Genomic DNA, 9,933 nt, shown 5'->3' on the forward strand with positions numbered 1-9,933 from the left:
AACGAATCCGGGGCTCCCGTAGAGCGGCGGGGGAGCTGGGAGTAGTACCCCTTGAGGAGCCATGCTCGAAGGCTCCTGGGAAGGGGCATGTCCAAGAAAGCCCAGTGCTCCCACCCAAGAGGAAACCCCATTTAACCCCTAATGTTCAGGCGGCGATGCTGGCTAGGGTGAGAACAGCATCCTGGGGGGCAGGAATTATTGCGTTCTATCCACAGCTCTGCCCCTGAGCCTGTCACCGTCACCTCTGTCTGTGTCACTTTCCCCCCAGATCCCTACCTTCCTGAATTTGGGGCTAACCAGTTAATGCCCAGAAAGCATTACAAAGAGGGAAGTATCAAATGGAACCACCGCCTCTCTGCAGCCAGTCTCATCTACCTCTGGGGCTGGCTGATTATACCGTGCCCATCACCCTGCGGTCTGGGCATCTACGTGCTATTAGAATAGGTGCTGAGGCTGCTGCAGACTGGAGTACTTAATAATGCTGGGGCGGGGGGAAGCCAGCACAGCCCCTGACTCTGCTCTACCCTAGCAGGCACTGTTAGTCTTTCAGTTTCATGAGCACGATAATTACGCCCAGCAAACATTTGCGAAAACAGAAGACCTGCTGACCCCTGTCAATAAATCGATATCTGTCTGCTGAGGCTCCCGCAATGCATCTATCAAGGAAGATCTTCCCAAGAATCAATAACTAACGGGCCAACTGCCAGATTCCATCTCAACCTTTCCCAGTGCTCCCCCTGCTGCTCCCCCCACCCCACGCCCACACCCTTGTTTTGCAGCGGGCTGTGAGAAATCCCCACACCAGCCTTGCTGAGGGACGTGGTGGACTCCGGTTGCCGGGGGCTGGCAGTGACCGTTTGTGCTGGTGCCGACAGGCCGGCTGGCATGCTTTTCCCCAGGGAGGCTTTAGCAGAGGCTGTGCATTTCTGGGAATTGTGTAGGTCAGGGAAGGAGGTTATTGTTTGAGTTACAAGTGTGCAGAGCACTGATGAGATCAGGGCTTGGTGCTCGATAGTGGAGCGGCGGAGCTGTCTGCACCGTGGCTGATGAAGTGATAAGCTGGAGATGGATTTTATCTGGGGCAGATCCAGTCACATTGGTACAATGAGAGCGGAGGAGCAGAATGCAGGCTCCTAAAAACCAGATGTCCCCAACTCCACTCTCCTGCCCCGCTCCCTTTTAAGAAAGTAATCAAAAGACCTGGGCAAAGCCAGAAGCAGTGTGGAAGGGAATATGCCCAGGTAACATATGACTCTGCCACTGCTCCTCGATGCAGACAAGCCACGCTCCTGATAGTCCAACCCTGCAGCCCCACACCTCTGCCAGCATTCCTCCATCCAGACCTGAATATCTCCAAATACACCAGACCATCCCGCCCCCTACTGGGCCAGTCCCGAACTGCACCAGCCCTGAGAGGCCAGTCTAGAGGCCCACCACACACACACAACTCTGCCAGTGCATCTCTGTTCTTGGTATCCCCATGCTCAATTTCCATATAACTCTGCAGATGCCCCTCAACACTGATTTGCAACACCGTTTTTATTTCTGCCTCGGACCCCCACAATTCTGCCCACCAGTACTCCCTAGTTGTCACTGCCACCATCCCTCTCGGTGACCTCTCCCGAGCTGCGACTATTAGCACAAACCATAGTCAAGAGCAAGCTTCGCTCATCCAGCTCTGCCAGCTCCCGTCGCTCCTGGCGAGCAACACCTCTGCTATCACAGTCCTGAACTGTGCGGGTGGATGGTGCTGGCTAGAACAAGACATTACGACCCAATGTTATGGACATGTCCCACACACAGCCTTGCCAATGCACATTCATTGTGACCAGCAGTGTCCCTACCATTCTGCATCTGCATACCTCCTCCCCAGCCGCGGACCCATGGCAATTCTGCCCTCCAACGTCCCTGCTAATTCAGTCCTGGGTCCTCCAGCCTTTTCCCAGCCCCCTGCTGCCCTGTCAGGCACTGCCCTCTTACAGACCGTCCTCTTGGTCCCACCGCCCCATGAATCACATTGGTGGGGGAGAAAACACCAGCGTCCTGATTACAAAGGAATGGTGCAGCTCCGGGCTGTGAATGGATTGCAACCCGAAGCCAGGGCTTTGCCTTCAGCCCTTTAGCACAGATGAGCCTGGAGCTGCTGGTGTTGGCAAAAGAGAATGCAGTGCTTTCCCCTGCAGCAGCTCTGCCAAGTAAGCTAAACAGCTCCCTCATCTCCAGAGCACATTGCTCTCCAGGCTTGGAGCTGGCCTCTGGGTGGAGGAAGCCATGTGACCCCAGCAGAGACAGCCCTGCGGCATGGTAGGGGCAAAGCTGTTCTGGAAAGCCTCCTTGCCATCCTTGCTTGGCAGCTTGCGCCAGTGAGTGGAGACAATATAGGAAGTGCTCAATGGGAAAGCCCTGTGTGAGAGTTCGGGAGCCCCTGCCTTCCCACAGCAGCCTTTATCGAGGCCCCATTTCAGATCGGCGCTTTCCATGGGCCAAACGGAAAGTGTATTAACACCGGACTTCTCAAGGTCAAGGATGCAGGGCAGGCCGAGAGGAGAAAGGCTGTGGGAGGCCAGAGGGGGAATGTAAATAGCAAAATGAATGACTTTGACTTCCTATGCTTCATGCAGGCAAATAGAGTGACACGCCACCCGTCCACCCAGACCCCAACCCAGAGTGCCAGATCCTCAGCTGGTGTCAACAGGTATCACTTCGTTGGCGTCAGTGGAGCGAGGCTGTTTTACGCTGGCTGAGGATCTGCTCCGCCGTCCCCAAAGAGTGCCTTGTTCAGAGTTAAAGGCGGTTACTTAGCACTTCTTCCTCATTATGCTGTTGCTATTTTGAGCAGCAGCCAAAATAATTAACATAGTGAAAGGGAAGAGATATAAGAAGCAGCCCCAGTGTCTCAGAAAAGCACCTGCAGAGCTAGCGGGCCAAATGCCACCCTGGCGTAAACCCAGCGTCTAGCCCGTGGGGATTTATAATCTCATCCCTAACCTCACCTCGATGCAGCAGGGGTAGGCTTTAGGTAGCTATTCTGATCACAAGGGGACGCTTGGACTATAAATCCTCCAGCCACAGCCAAAGCAGGCGGTCCTCACTCATGTAGAACTCTCACCAGTGTTAATGGGAGCTGTGATAGGGCAAATGCTGCATTTATTTCCCTTTTGGAACCGAACAGAAAACAATCAACTTCCTATTGCTTTTTTGAACTATTCTATGGAATTAATGGAGAATTATCATAGAAACATAGGATATCAGGGTTCGAAGAAACCTCAGGAGGTTATCTAGTCCAACCCCCTGCTCAAAGCAGGACCAACACCAACTAAATCATCCCAGCCAGGGCTTTGTCAAGCCGGGCCTTAAAAACCTCAAAGGAAGGAGATTCCACCACCGCCCTAGGTAACCCATTCCAGTGCTTCACCACCCTCCTAGTGAAATAGTGTTTCCTGATATCCAACCTAGACCTCCTCCACTGCAACTTGAGACCATTGCTTCTTGTTCTATCATCTGCCACCACTGAGAGCAGCCTAGCTCCAGCCTCAATTATGTGCCTCCTCGTCAACCAAACCTACAGAAAGATGCCACTGTCTATTAACTGCAGAGTCATTTTTATGGAATTTTGTGAAATTTCTATAGAACCCTATTGACTTCTGTTGAAGATCCTGTTAAATTCTGCAGGGTCTTTCACAAGTGTTGGTGCACTGAGAGTTTAGACTCTCTTACAACAGTGAGATGATCCCAGATGATGAGCCCAGCCCAGGCTGCAGAATTCAAGTTTGAATTTGGGTCCAAGCTTTCCCAGAGTTGCAGGGGTGCTTAAATCAAGAGTTTTGGCTGGATGGCCTATGAGATCTAGAGCCAAAACACCACAAAGGTCAGGGTGTCTGAGCCAGAGATTTCATCCATTATATCGTTACCAAACTGGTTCCTCAGCTGGTGTAAGGCAGAGGAGAATCAGACTCCATGTTTGGAATCAGTGGTGCAGTGGCCTAGTTACATCGGCCCCGCACAGTATCTGGATCCATGCAGCAGATAGACATAACCCCAATCTCAAATAGAAATCAGAATGTTGCAGCTACCTGTCCCCCTTAATAATGGCCTGGATCCAACCCCCACATTCCCAAACGCTAGGTGAGTTCAGGTGCTGATCAGACTAGCTTTGTGGCTCTTGCCCATCTGTTGGTTAATCTGAGAGATGCATTTCAGAGATTGCCCATGTGCTGAGAGCAGCATAGATTTCCTGAGTTCATTCATTCATGGGACTCTCTTAGGATTTTTCAGATTCAGATCTGTGTGGCATCGGCACCCTGGATGTAGGCTTTTAAGTTCTGGGCTCAAACAAATCCAAAAGCTCAGAGAAACTCCCCTGACTCTGCCCATTTTCACCTGGCCCACCTGCCAAGCCGGAAGTCATCAGAGGTTCACAACTTTCCAACAAACCTGAGTCAAGCTCCGGGCTTGGCATGAGACCAGCTGAGTTTCAGGTTTTGTGGTGAACAGTTTTCATGGCTCCACTGCTTCCCCTTCACAAGGGGCGGATGAGAAGCCAGGCTCCATGTGTACACAGATGTAAAAGGGTGGCTATCAGCATGCAGTGTTTAGCCAAAGCCCCCAGACTCTGCTCTAGAGGTAGAAGCAACCTGGGTCTGTTTTTAGCACATTCATGGGCTGGTTTTGCAAGAGGTAAGAGAAAGTTCATGGATCTGTTGACAGATCAGCCCAAGCGGGAATCTCTCTGGGAGTTCCTGCTGCAGCAGGTTGGCTCCTGCAGAGGTGGAGTTTCCTCCAGTTCTCCACCCAGGCTCGGGGAGAATATGCTGGCGATCAACTCTGGACTCAGGGGGCTGGGCTGAGCAACGCCACCACCGCTGCTTCCCAGCTGAGGTCGTCCAAGAAACCAGCAAACTCTGCAAGCCTCCCTGTCTTTCTGAAAAGGAAGCTTGTGGGCGGAGGGGACTGTGCACTGGGTGAGATCAGAAATCCAGGCTCAGGACCTGATCAAAATCCCTGTCTCTGCTAGGGAGAGATCGGGGATGAAGGTTTTCAGCCCACACCAGGCTAGATGCAGCCAGTGAAGGGATTGCAGGGGTAGAGTGTGTCATTTTTTTACCTGGGTCATGCCCCTCTTGGATCCCTCCCCCATTGGGCACTGGAGGTGAGGAGGAAGGTGCTGGAGCCAACACTACTGGGCAGCATCATGGTGCACCAGTGTATGGAGACAGTGGAGAAGCAGATTATAGCGCGCGTCAGCGGAGACTTGCTGAAGCTTGGAAGGTAGCTCCATGTACGGGACGAAGGGGGTAACAGTGCTCCACAACAGCTCCGAGTGACTGAGCTCTCTGGAATCTAAGAAACGCCACAGTCCATATTTGTGGTTATGAATCATGTTTGAATTGAGATGATACAAACCATATTTCCAGTGTCAACAGAGCCTCTTGTGTGCGCCTCTGAAGCAGAGTACTGGGGTATCCCAATTTCCCCACCCACTCCCCATTTTCAGGGTCTCCTGCCTGGAGGGACTCCATCCCACTCCCACTGGGTTCTGCCTGCTTTGAGATGTCTTCTCCTCCCTTTCAGAGACAGTCTCCCTCTGCAATGACCGTCCCCATTTCAAGCCCAGATCCTGTGAAATAATGGAAGCTTTCCAGATCCTGTGAAATCTCCAAACCCTGGTTTGGGCAGAGCCCTAATATGTAAAGATGGGTCTGCGCCATGATGTTCCAAGGTGGATCTACATTTCCCCAGGGATGAGAGTATTTGGAGCGAGGCTTTTGGGTTTGGCCCATCTCTGCTCATCTATGAACTTTCAAGATTGTCCCTTTAGTAACAATACACAGTATTCGTTACCAAATGATCCCAAAGTGTTGATCATTGACTTCAGTGGGAGCTGCAGGCGCCCGGCAATTCTAAATCACAGATTTAGGTGCCCTTGATATGAATGTAAACAGCTACCTTGAAACACCCACGTTCAGAGCTGTTGGCCTGACTTCATTCAAAGCCACAGAATTCAGTGTCACGGTGAGGTCAGAACTCACTGGTTCCTGACTTGTGGTCCAGAGCTCAGAGCAGCAGCCTATAGTACCAACTCTCTGCAGGTTTTACTTTAACACCCACTGAAGCACCACCACCTCTAGGGCAGAATGCAGTAGCAGCCTAGCAGCACACAATGGCCCAACACAACCCTTAAGGAGAGCAATGCAGCTGGCCCTGTTTAACTGCAGAGGCAATGTAAAGCTCTCCTCCTCTTGGGGATCAGCTGAAGAAAGCAGCATTTCTAAAATAAGCCCCATAAATAGGAGCTTTACACTTAATGAGTAGACCCCACTGGACCAACTTACTAGTGAATATGCATCCGGACACAGTCTTTATATGGCTCAAGACTCCCATCTAGAGGAATTTCGGAGACATTGACACTACACTCACATAATGACAGGTTTCAGAATAGCAGCCGTGTCAGTCTGTATCCACAAAAAGAAAAGGAGGACTTGTGGCACCTTAGAGACTAACACTTTTATTTGAGCATGAGCTTTCGTGAGCTTATGCTCAAATAAATTGGTTAGTCTCTAAGGTGCCACAAGTCCTCCTTTTCTTTTTACACTCACATAGTGGCAGACCCCAGAGTGGCAGGCCCACGACTGCTGGTTGGGAATTGTTTGACAGTGTTTTTTCATTGGAAAATGTCCGTTTGTAGAAACAGAAACTTTTCATGGGACTGGATCAGTTTTGAAAAACCTTTGGTGGGGAAATGGTTTCTCGAGTCCAGGACAGAGTTCCAGGCAAAATCGGAAAGAGGGAGAGAGCCTGTCCCCGCCACATTCTTTTTGCAAAAACCTCTGAAAGATCTCAGGTTCGTCCTGATGCAGAGCAGGAATAATTTTCAAAATCTTGAACATCTTCATGAGACAGGAAAACGTTTCCTGCCCAGATTTACCCAAGGGTCAACTCTGGGTTTATCTTAAGCTGGCCTTGCCATTAACTAATTCTGGAAGGTACATTTGATGCATTATTCTACCAGAAAAAATCCTGCCCATCCGATTGCCTTGACTGTTAGAGGTTCGGGTGCTTCTGTGCTTGCTATTTGAAAACCAAGTGCTGCTGCATGCATAGGGGAATTTGCCTTATATGGATGGCCTTAACACTCTAACCTAACACATTAGTGTACATAAAGACCCTTTGCTTCCAGACATCTTGAGCCTAATTTTCAAAGCGCCACAAGATTAGAGCCAGAGGAAAAAATAAGGTGGGTGCAATTAATGCATATGCAAAGCAAATCCGGTATTGGCATATGCAAAAGTCCACTTAGTAGCCTATCACACTATTTGCATCCACAAACACCTCATTTGTCCTTGCAGATGTCATAAATACATATTCAAACTAAGTGTGCAATAGTGCACACATTGCGGCATGCATCTGATGGGACAAAAATGAACCCGAGTATGTTTTGTTGCTTTATCAGTTTACCAAATTCTTTTTATTATTTTTAAAAAAGCAAGTAGGTAGTTTTTTTTAACAAGGAGCAGATTTTTCACCAAAATTAGTTGCACAAAAGATACACGCAAAATGTGTGTGCAATCATACACCTAGCTGATGTGTGTATTTATTGCAGTTGTGTGGAAACTGGGAGATTGCTCGTGCAAAAGGCCCATGAAGGACATTTGAGGGTGCAATCATCCAATTTGTGTGCACAGTCATAGTAACTGCATGCAAACCAAGCATGCAATTGCTCTGCAGGTAAACAGGCTCTGTCAATGAAGCCCTGTATATCTGAAACTAAATTTATCAGTTCTGTCCGGGGAAAAAAACTAATGAAGAGATCCAAAGGAAATGAACATCTGTGTGACCATGTGAGAAAGAAGCAATCTGCCCCAACCATATGTCTGGGACCCTTCCTTCATGACAACTCCTGTTTCCGAGAGAGCATTTTTAACTTGACCTGCATCCATTTCACTAACACTTGCAAAGAAGAAAGGAAAAAGAATATAGCCAAGGTAAGGAAAATATATATGCCCAGAAATAGCAAGTAAAGGGTTCACATATCGTACATGACAAGAAGACGAGAACCGATGAGGCCAAACTCTGGAGTCATTAGTCGGTTTTTATTTCGTCAGCGCTCGGCGCCATGGACTTTTCATTGCCATTTTGGTTTAGCAGAAGCCATTGGCATCAGCTTTTTCTATTTTTATAGCTCAGAAGACCTCCGTGGTCTGATAAGCCGCGGCAGCATTTGTTGTTATTCCTATAGATGATGTCATGAATAAATCAAGGTTGCCTGTGTCTCTGTTCACCTCCATAGGGACATTTCTGGGGCAACAAATCATGTTTTCCTTGTAGAACCACTTAGCCAGAACTGCTTCAGTTTTTGGTAAAGGCAACGCAGTCACGCTGCCAGCCTGTGAGGCAGAAAGGAGAGGTTTTAGACACGCTCCAGGTGTAGAATATCAATGAGAAGCTGCAGCAGTGCTTTGTTACCGTGCGATATTACATGCACGCTGGCACCCGGAATCTTTTCTGTTGATCTGTTGCTCAGAAACACGGCTGTATCCTCCGAACCACATCAAAGAGCCGTCATCCTACCCCGTCGTTACACAGATGGCAGGACAAGGTTTGGGAATGACAGCAACGCTATCTGTGTTAACCACCTGAACGCTGCTGAACATGCCGGTTAGAACACCCGCACCGCTGCACATAGACGGCTACACATAGTGGATAGACCTTAACGCTTCATTGCCTTCAGTGGACTAGGATGGATACTGGTTGTACTATAAAGGGGGTGAGTGAAGCAGCAGCCATGGGGTCAACCTACCTATAAAAACACAGCAGCAGCTCCTGCTGCCTCACTAGTGCCATCAACTGACTGTGCCATATCAATTCCTACAGAGCAGCTTGGCTAAGTCATGTCTAGGCTGTAAATATGCAGGCGGGGCGGGGGGAGAGGGGGGGAATCGGAGATGGTCTTTTTCTGGTGGAAGACGAGTTGTCAGTTTCAGGTGAGAGTCGTTACTCTTTCCTTGTGCAGGCAGAATCCCTGATCCCTTAGAGGTCAGGATGGGAAGGCTGGATTGGAGGCATGCTCCCACTGTTGGGTGACATTCCCCCGTCTCTCCCAGTAGCAGGAGGCAGCATCAGATGAACAGACAAAATCAAATCTAGGACCAGGCTGTTGAAATTCAAGAAGCCGCATGGCATGAGATTCTCTAAGCATGACACCCATAACTTGGAGCACAAAGAGAAAAGAAGGGACACCAAACAAAGCCAAAGCCCAGCCAGTGAAACCCCTTTTGGTTTACACTGGGTCTCCTACTTCTCAATCCATAGAAAATGACCAGGCTGTTCACAGCCATCCTGCCAATGTTTCTAGTAGCTTTTCTAACCCAAACAATCTTCGCTCAACAAGAAAACCTTGAGCAGTCTCAAAGCATATCATCACAAATCCCGTTTTTTAAACAAAGCTCTATCAAGGTCCCAGCATGAACCGTGGTTATTAACATGGCTTTGACTAAACGATTTTCAGCTTTTCCCCCAAAGTTCTAGGCTCCCTGTTTCATAAATCTGCTACAGTCACTCTCCTGGAGGGAGGCCAGGTTGGTTGGTCCATTGCCACAACACCCCCTCCTGTGGCGCTGCTGAGCTGTGGAGGAAGGAGACAACATAAGAGCTAACCAAGCTCCTTTTCTTACTCAGCCTGCTGGTTCCTTTGTCCCGCCTAAGGTCTGCGCACCATCCAATCACACACTTTAAAAGGCCACTTCCAGCATGCACTTGTTGTATGGTGTTTCTGCACCAAGGCTTGATTGCCTGAGTCCTTGTCTATACTAAAGTCACACAGGTTTAGCTAAATTGTTTTGTTTCTAAATCAATTTAGTTAAAATTGTGCAACACCCAGCATGGTCACTCTTACACCGATTAAAGCCTAGAGAATAGTAACGTTCGAATTAAGTG

Source organism: Lepidochelys kempii, chromosome 13, assembly GCF_965140265.1.
Source record: "Lepidochelys kempii isolate rLepKem1 chromosome 13, rLepKem1.hap2, whole genome shotgun sequence".
NCBI lineage: Eukaryota > Metazoa > Chordata > Testudines > Cheloniidae > Lepidochelys > Lepidochelys kempii.